Here is an 8,105-nt window from a genome sequence, read left to right as displayed (position 1 = left end):
CGGTAAATATATATTGATTCCTGTTACCGCTGGCCCCATCCTTCCAACACCCAGCACGCGCGCCGGGCATATCCAGCACCAAGGCCGGTTCATCGGCCCTTTTGTGTATGTGCAAACGGTGTAACAGAAGGGACGCGGTACAGACGCCTAGGCGGGTCCCCCGTGACAGGTGCTCTTGGCCTCCGTCGCGCACGCTTTCCTCGCCTGCCTTACACACCGCTAGGGACACTTAGAGACACATTGCAGGGCACCCTTCTGTATTTGCACAGCAAGCACACAAAACAAACATTGTAACTGCAACTGCAAAGGGTGAAAATCCCCCCAGAATATCTATTGTTGGGCAAACCTAGCTTCTAAAATGGGTTTTCCGTGAAACCGCACACTGTGTCAGGATGCTAGAACTACAAGGAAGCAAAGTCTAAGCCCCTCCTTGTACAGCAACCGAGATGCAAAGAGGAGTGAGATGCTGGTCACTGCTGGTTGCTCCATTGTTTGTAAATCTACGTGCATTTGGTATATATTTGGCTTGTATGTGCATAATATAAGATGCAGAGGTTTTGAGCACATAACCTACAGGCTGTGATTCTATGCCCTAACTGCATCCTCACAATGCTTGCTTATTCCTTCCCGTTCTCTCGCCCTGCAGCCTCTACATGAGATATTTTTCACATCCTAAGTTTTCTTTCCCATACCCCAAACCTGACCTCCTCTCAAGTAAACAAAAGGCTCACTCTGAATGCAGAACTCCTTACTGAAGACCTGAGTACAGACCTCCCCAAACCAAGTCCCGGTTCCCTTCCACCAACATTGCATGGTGGCTGGTTTCTCAGTGCCTCTCGCTTCACTGACTTGCCTCTTGACATTGATTTCACTCTCACAACCAGAACTTTCCAAAAGTGGAAACCGTGGACCTTGTGAAGGCAACTGCACCAGCTGAGCCTCTTTCTGCAGGGAGTCATGGCCCTTCTGTTTCCTTATTCCACTCTGGGTGCCTACACCTTTCCTGACAGATCCTTTTCTTTGCCTGGCAACAGTCAGCTCTTCTGGTCAGATGAGCTCAAATCAAAAAGCTGACCACTTTTCAAGCCTCAGCTAATGATCCACGCAGAAAGCTGGGCACACGTTTCTCCAGGAGATTTTACACTTGGATTAGTATCAACTCCAATATGAAGAAAACTCTCCAAGAATAGACTTGGACAGGCTGCGGCAGTAAACAGTAACAGCAACCAACCGTGTGATGTTTCCAACCAGAGACTTGAAAGAAAACAAAAACTCTTGCATAAACCAGTATCCACGGTTTCATCAGTAGCACAAAATCACCAAAACAATAAGGGATAATTCTTTACCTCCACTAATTGCCAGGATGTTCACCTCATTATTTTCAGTGATGCAGCATTAACTTGGCTCAGAGATATTTTCTCTCTGCTCTATCAATCATGGCAATGACTTGACAGTCAACATCTCTCATAAAGGTTATTGATGTAACAATCCTGTGGTGTGCTGTATTTTCCCCCAAGGAATTTCTTTATATATATGTGGAAGACAAAAGATATTAAAGTAGCAGCACACAAAGATTCATACCTTAGCATGTTGAGTAGCTAAAGACACGCCTTGTAAAGCACCTTTACATGTCAGGTGCAGTGACAATCTACAGACTTACATGTATTGACTTTTTATTCCTAACAGTTCCATTACAGTCTGGGTAGCATCTTCCTATTTTACAGAGAAAAAAAACACCAAGGCCACATGGATTCTGTAACTTCCTTAAGATCTCATTTTGAGCAGAAGGCCTTGAGTCTAGAGCTTACTGATGTCAGTTACCCTAACCCTAAAGAGAAGAGTATTACAGGAAAAGACTTGGCATGAATTTTAAGGCCATCCATTTAATAAGCATATTTATTAAGCGTCTAGCATACTCAAAACACTGTTTTAAATAAGTCACAGTCCTGATGTCTCCCCATACTTATCTTACATTATGGCATAAAGTGATGAAAGCATTTTGAGAATCATATACAAACACCTGTATTGTCATTGTGCCCATGAAACCTTGTCCTCCACATTTGTATCTCAAGGCTGGTAGGACCCAGGGAGGGATTGACATACCTATTCATCTCAGGCCACATGCAGATAAAGACAAGCAAACAGAGTGCCATTTGCAAGTGGTCCCTAAAATGCTAGGAAAACCATGAATTGGACTCATCAGGGTCTTCATCTTCGGAAGACCCTGTGAAAACATTAAGGTGCTTGTTTGTTTGTTTTGAGTTGGCATCTTACTCTGTCACCCAGGCTGGAGTACAGTGGTACACTGCTTACAGCTACCGCAACCTCAACCTGCTGGGCTCAGGCGATCCTTCTGTCTCAGCCTTCCAAGTAGCTGGAACTAGAGCATGTATCACCACACCCAGCTAATTTTTTGAATTATTGTAAAGACAAGGTCTCACCAAGTTGAGACAGGGGGTCAAGCAGAAATAGAGGTTACGTGAAGGAGCATAGGACTTTTCTTATATGAATTGATTCATTCTTCCAACAGTTTTTCAAATATACTAATTTCTGAGGATATAAACTTGAAGATTGAGTCTCTAATTTCATAGAATTAGGGTTGAGGATATTAAAACTTATCTCCAGACAAACAGGCCTCATACACTTGATAGATGTAGTGATAAGTAGAATGGAGGGCCCAGCATCACTCAGTAAAGAAGCCATAATCCAGGGTGGGGGAGTAAAGGTGAAGGCCTGAGAGCGAACTTCTTGGTGCCTGGATCGAGATTTAAAGTATTAGTAGGAGTTGGCAGAGTACCTTGGATTAATGTGACAGGGTCAGGAGACAGAGCAGTCTGTAGCATAGTCAAGAAAATTTCAGTCTGATAGAAACATAGACAGTTGCATGGGTATGTAGTGCTATCTAATTACGGTTTTAATTTGCACTTTCCTAGTGACTAATTATGATGAGCAGCTCCTTTTGTGCTTATTTTCTCTCTGTAGATCATTTTTAGTAAAGTGTCTGCTCATAACTTTTGCCTATTTTTAAATGGGTTGTTTGTTTCATAGTGTTCCTTTTTAGGAGTTCTTTGTGTGTTCCAGATACAATTTCTTTGTCAGACATATGATTTCTGAATATTTCCTCCCAGTCTGTGGCTTTTCATCCTCTTACTAGCTTCTTTCCCAGAGGGAATGTTCCTAAGGTTGATAGAGTTCAGTTTATCAACTTTTTGGGATCATGATTTTGGCATCATAACTAAGAATTATTTTGACTAATCAAGGTTAAACAAATAGTTTTGCCTGACAAGTTTTATAGTTTTACATTTAGACTTAGGTCTTTGGTTTATTTAAAATTATTATTATTAGTTTAGGTTGAGTCTTGATTTTTTTTTTTTTTTGCTTTTTTTGTTTTTGCAAATGGATATCCAATTATTTCAGCACCATTTATTGAAAATACTTTTCTTTCTTGATTGAATTGCTTTTGCAGTTTTTCAAAAATCAATTGGCTGTATTTGTAGGAGTCTTCTTTCGGATTTTCTATTTTGTGCCACAGAACTATCCTTTTGCCCATACTATACTATCTTGATTAAGTAGATTTACAATGTCTTGAAATCAAGTATAATATCTTAAAATCAAGTAGTATGAGCCCTCCAAATTCTACCCTTTTCCAAAATTATCTTAGCTATGTTCATATCTTTGCCTTTTCATATAAAATTTAAAATGTTTGCCAATATCTACAAAAAATACCTGTTAGGATTTTGACTGTTACAGTGCTAAATTTCCCCAAAAGTAACATTTTAACAATCTTCCAATTTCTTAACATCTTCCAATTTATCAATTTAGTATAACTCTGCATTTATTTAGGTTGGGGGGGCTTATTTCATCAGTAGTTGAGGTTTTCAGCATACAGATTCTATACATATTTTGTTGGATACACACCTAAGAATTTCATTTTTTGGAAATACTGTATAAGGTAATGATTTTAACTTTGAATTTCACTTTGTATGAAAGTGTATCTGGAATTCTAAAAAATCAGGTAGGAACATGCAGACACATAAATGATTGTCGTATAGTGGGAAGTTTTTACTTACAGGAGGCATGGCACACCATGCAAGGCCACATGGAGAGCATCCAGTCAGTCAGGAGGCAGAAGAGGGCAGGGGAAAGCATAGCCCAGAGCTTTTATTTTGTATCCTGTAGGAAAGAATGGGTGAGGCAATGTGAGTAAGTTTGAGCAAGTTTAGGATTTGATAGTTTAAATAATTTTAGAGTCTCTTGGCCATAGGGTGGTCTCTAGCTGTGCCTTGAGGAGATTTAGGGCAAGGGAAATATTGGCTTGCTGTGTGAGTTAGATAAAGCAGGTGGTTGGGTGTATGGATTGATCGACTTGAATGTGAATGGTGGGCTCTTAGGCAAGTTGTTTGCCATCTCTAGGAATTAGCTAGCCTTAGGAAGAGCAATTTCTTCCCAGCTAGTAAAGCCCCTAAGATGCAAAAATGTCATCAAATATGGACAATAAAAAACATAATTAAAATTCATTCATTGTTAGAATAGAAAAAACACAAGTGATTTGTGCATGTGTATTTATCTTGTATCCTATGACCTTGCTGAGCTCATTTATTAGTTCTGGAAGCTTTTGTGCAGCCTTCTTGGCATTTTCCAATGTTAACAATCATGTTGTCTGTGTATAGAAGGAGTTTTTTTTCTTGCTTTCCAATCTGCATGCCTTTTTTCCCTCTTTTCTCACCTTAATATGATGATTATCCTTTATATTTCTTACATATATTTATTTTTATTTATTAATTGCTTAATTTCTTACTGTGCTTCTAATTTATTATAGGCAGTGTAGATAGAAATTATACTAAATTTGTGGTCAAGTTAAACATATAAGTACTGGTACTGAGGTAGACGTGGGTTGGCAGCGTCATAGGAGCACCTCACTAATTATGGTTGGGGAAACCAGAAGAGCTTCCAGTAGTAGTGCTTTAAAGAAAGAACAGAAGTTTGTTAAATGATCAAAAAACATCCTAAGAAGAAAGAAAAACACACAACAAAAGGCAGAAGACTGAAGAAATAGAATGAACTTGGGAATTGGGAAAGTGTTCAATTTTTGTTATTGTTGTTTGTGATTTTGTTTGTTTTGTTTTGTCTTAATTTTATTTTGAAGATGTGGGGTACAATTCAGGGCTAGGTATACAAATGTTCACTATGCAGGGATCCTTGTTGATGAGGTGTGCCCCTCCCTCCCCTGGTAGTTTCCCTCAACCTCCAATCCCACTCTCCTCCCTTGGCAGTTTCCCACTACTGTCCAAAGTGTTCAATTTAACTGGAGTAAAGAGAAAGTGGACTCAGAGATAAAACTGGAAAGAGATTTGGGACATACTGTAATGGGCCAAACATGCCCTGCTCCAGGCTTATAATTAATTCTGCAAGAAATGGAGAGTCCTAAAGATTTTTAAAGCCAATAACCAAGGCAAGAAGATTTCTCATTTAAGTATATAGCAAAGCAAAATTCATAGTGACTTTAAATTTGTAATAATTTTAGATTATTAAAATACATTGAAAACAGAAGTATCAGATTAGGATGGCAATTGACTGGCTTGCCTTCACCCATCTTTCCATGAAAATACTTATTAAGGAGCACAAGATCAAAAAAAGTGGCAGACAATTATGAACTATGAATGTTCATCTACAATTTGTCACATGCTGGAAGAATTCTTCACTAATCTAACCAAAGTATAGTTTAGGCATTGGAACACAGCCAAATGGAAAAAAGAAAGAAAGCAACTAGAAACAAGTATCATTGTGTTCCCTTTTCTCAGAAATGTGATGCCTTCATTTGGTAAAAGCAGTAGAGAGTAACAGTGAAAAGTATAGACACAAGTCAAATCACCTGGGCTTAAAACATAGCTCTATCATTTATTTGTTTGTGTTCTTAAGTAATTTATTTAAACTAAAGTCTTCGTTTGTAAAATTACTTATGAATATTGTTTATCTTAAAAATTGTTGATATATAAGCGAGATAAAAAATGTGACGTTTCTGGTTTCTTAGAAAAGGTATTTTATCACAGAATAAAAAAATTTACACAAAAGTAAAGTGGTCAAAGGACACACAAAAAGGCTGAATGATTTAAAATTTACAATGAATGCATGAAAAAATTCTTAAATACCCATAGGAAACAATTAAGTGTGAATGAAAGTAAAAGACACTTTTTACCAATTTAGTTCCTTCAAAATTGCACATTAAAAAAATACTAGCCAAGATGCAATGAGATTGGAACTTGCATTTCTGCTGGTAGAAAAGTAAATCCATTCCAACCTATCTGAGGTGCAATTTGCCACTTATTTCAAGGATCTTTAAACAGCTCCTGTGATTAAATGTAATACATCAGTTAGTTATTGCTGTCTAATGACCCATCCCAAAACTTAGTTGATTAAGATAACAATCATGTATCATTTATCATGAGTCTATAAATTGACTATAAATTGCTGATCTGGGCCAGACTAAGCTGACCTTGGCTGGGCTCAGTTTGTGTGAGCAGTCGGCAGGTTTCCTGGGAGCTGACTGATCTAAGACAACTTCCTCTGGGACAAGTTGACTCTGTTCCATGTGATCACTCATCTTCCAACAAGATAGTCCGGTCTTGTTCTCATGACAGTGGCTGGGGCTCAAGAAAGAGGGTAGAAGTGTGAAAGACTTCTGAGGCTCAGAACTGGTACACTATTACTTCCATTGTCTTCTGTTGGTCAAAGCCCCTCATGAGCCTGGCTCAGAATCAAGGGATGAGGAAAGAGACTCCACTCCTTAATGGGAAGAACTACATGGTCACAATATAAAGGGCATGAATACAGAGAGGATGGAAACTTGGGCCCCCAAAGTGACAGCATTATAAGAAACAAAAGAGACTAGAAAACCACACTAGCCAAAATCTAGGCAAGATTCTAACAACTGCTACTTGATATGAAGGAGTGAGAAGTACATTCTTGGACTCTATATCACATGCTTCTCGAAATCTAACATAGCTCATAAGATACCAAATAAGGTAAGATATGCTTTGAGCCCTTTTCCCACCTCATTTTCTGTGACCAACTTTGAGGCATTAACCTAAACATACCAGGAGTTGTCCTACTGTGTGACATCAATCTTCTGAGCTAACTAAATCAAGTCTTACAACTGCTCCTCCATTTTTTTCTCTAGGCAACCACATAGATCTATATCTTACAGAATGGATATGACAGAGGACAGAAGGGACAGGCAGAGATGCAGTGCTCTCTGAAATGCTTAGTCATCCATGAAGAAAGCATTATAGGAACAAAAGTGGAGCCAGGGTAAGCTGTGGAAACAGTGCATACTAGAGCAGGAATACAGACTTAAGTGAAGTATGCTATTCCAAAAACAAACCAGCAAAGAAACAAAAACCCCACCAAACTATAAACTGAATCTCTAGTTTAGTTACACAATCTAACCTGCAAAAGGAAGCATACACACAGCCAAAATCCTGTAGCCCCATTCCCTGCAAGGCAGTGAAAATTACAGGAAACCACTTAAGTGAGCAGTGAGGAGGGTAAGAATGTTGCTCTCATCCGACATCCTCAGAGCCTAAATAATTAGGCTGTTTGAGGATTCATAATACAAACAATCTGAAAACAAAAATGGGAGCACCGAAAGGGTACTTAATTAAACAGAGAACATTGTTCTGAGAAATTAAGTAATATATCTATGAAATGACTTTCTGCCAGTTTTTTTTTAATTTAGAAGGTATTTCCTAGGTGACTGTATAAAATTGGCAAGGAAATATGAAGAGAACAAAATATGAAGGTAGAAATACAAAAAGGGGAGAGAGAAAAAACAAAAATACAAGAAAAATCCAAATGCAAATACAAACTGAAAATCAATATTGAAGACTGGAAGGGGACAAAGACACTACAGAAAACAAAAGATTAATACAAAGGATAAACCTGAGAAATTTGCCAAACTCTACAGGAAAATGAGAATGACATGGATAAGAGAATAAATACAAACTGTGTGGTGCAGATAAAGGAGTCCCAATCTTAAAACTGTATGTTTTCCTTGGAAGGAAGGAAAACTTGAACCAAAAAGGAAACAAAATAAAAATAAAAATCTA

This window comes from Carlito syrichta, unplaced genomic scaffold (genome assembly GCF_000164805.1).
Source record: "Carlito syrichta isolate Samal-C Ts95f unplaced genomic scaffold, Tarsius_syrichta-2.0.1 Scaffold315149, whole genome shotgun sequence".
NCBI classification, from domain to species: domain Eukaryota; kingdom Metazoa; phylum Chordata; class Mammalia; order Primates; family Tarsiidae; genus Carlito; species Carlito syrichta.
The sequence above is the reverse complement of the archived record's forward strand: the minus strand, read 5'-3'. Positions refer to the sequence as shown.